Source organism: Coenobita brevimanus, chromosome 3, assembly GCF_032717465.1.
Source record: "Coenobita brevimanus isolate Jiangsu-jjx chromosome 3, ASM3271746v2, whole genome shotgun sequence".
Classification (NCBI taxonomy): Eukaryota; Metazoa; Arthropoda; class Malacostraca; order Decapoda; family Coenobitidae; genus Coenobita; species Coenobita brevimanus.
The window spans coordinates 5,279,909-5,280,575 of NC_136956.1; the positions used below are offsets into that span (position 1 = coordinate 5,279,909).

Consider the following 667-nt stretch of genomic DNA (forward strand, 5'->3'; position numbering starts at 1 on the left):
TGGTGCCAGCAGTGAGCCCTGTGGTACTCCACCAGTCACTTCTTTCCATGATGAGTAATTTCCCCTTAGTACTATTCTCATTTTTCTTTTCATAAGAAAATCTTGCATCTAACAATACAGTTTGCCTCGAATTCCTCCTTGATGGTACAGTTTCTATAAAAGTCTTTGGTATGGTACTATGTCAAATCATCATCCATCATCATCATCATTGCCAGACGCCATGTATCCCAAACGGGGTGGTCAAGGGCTTAGAGTTAATTGTTTTACAGGGAGGGGCACTAATCCTCCACCAACCCCACTTGACACGTAGGGATGCCAACAGCATCTGGTGTTCCCAGGCGGTCACCCATCCAAGTACTAACCAGACCCAACGTTGCTTAACTTCGCTGATCGGACGGGAAGCGGTGTACTCAACGTGGCATGGCCGTTATCTTGCATCTAACAATACAGTTTGCCTCGAATTCCTCCTTGATGGTACAGTTTCTATAAAAGTCTTTGGTATGGTACTGTGTCAAATGCTTTCTTGAAATCTAAATAGATACTGCCCAGCGAGGCACCGAGAGAGAGCAGATGCACGTCGACACCACTCTATACCTGGCCAACTTGGCCAGCGGCATTACCTAAAAAGGTATCTTTATATGAGTCAAGCTCTGTACAAGGTTAGACT

General features: G+C 45.3%; 1 non-coding gene across 1 annotated transcript; it reads right to left on the minus strand.

Moving 5' to 3' along the window:
- Positions 1-313: 313 nt before the first annotated feature.
- Positions 314-432, minus strand: LOC145394389 (5S ribosomal RNA). Its single transcript, XR_013896409.1, has one exon. It is a non-coding gene; the product is annotated as a 5S ribosomal RNA (ribosomal RNA).
- Between the last annotated feature and the right edge of the window lie 235 nt (positions 433-667).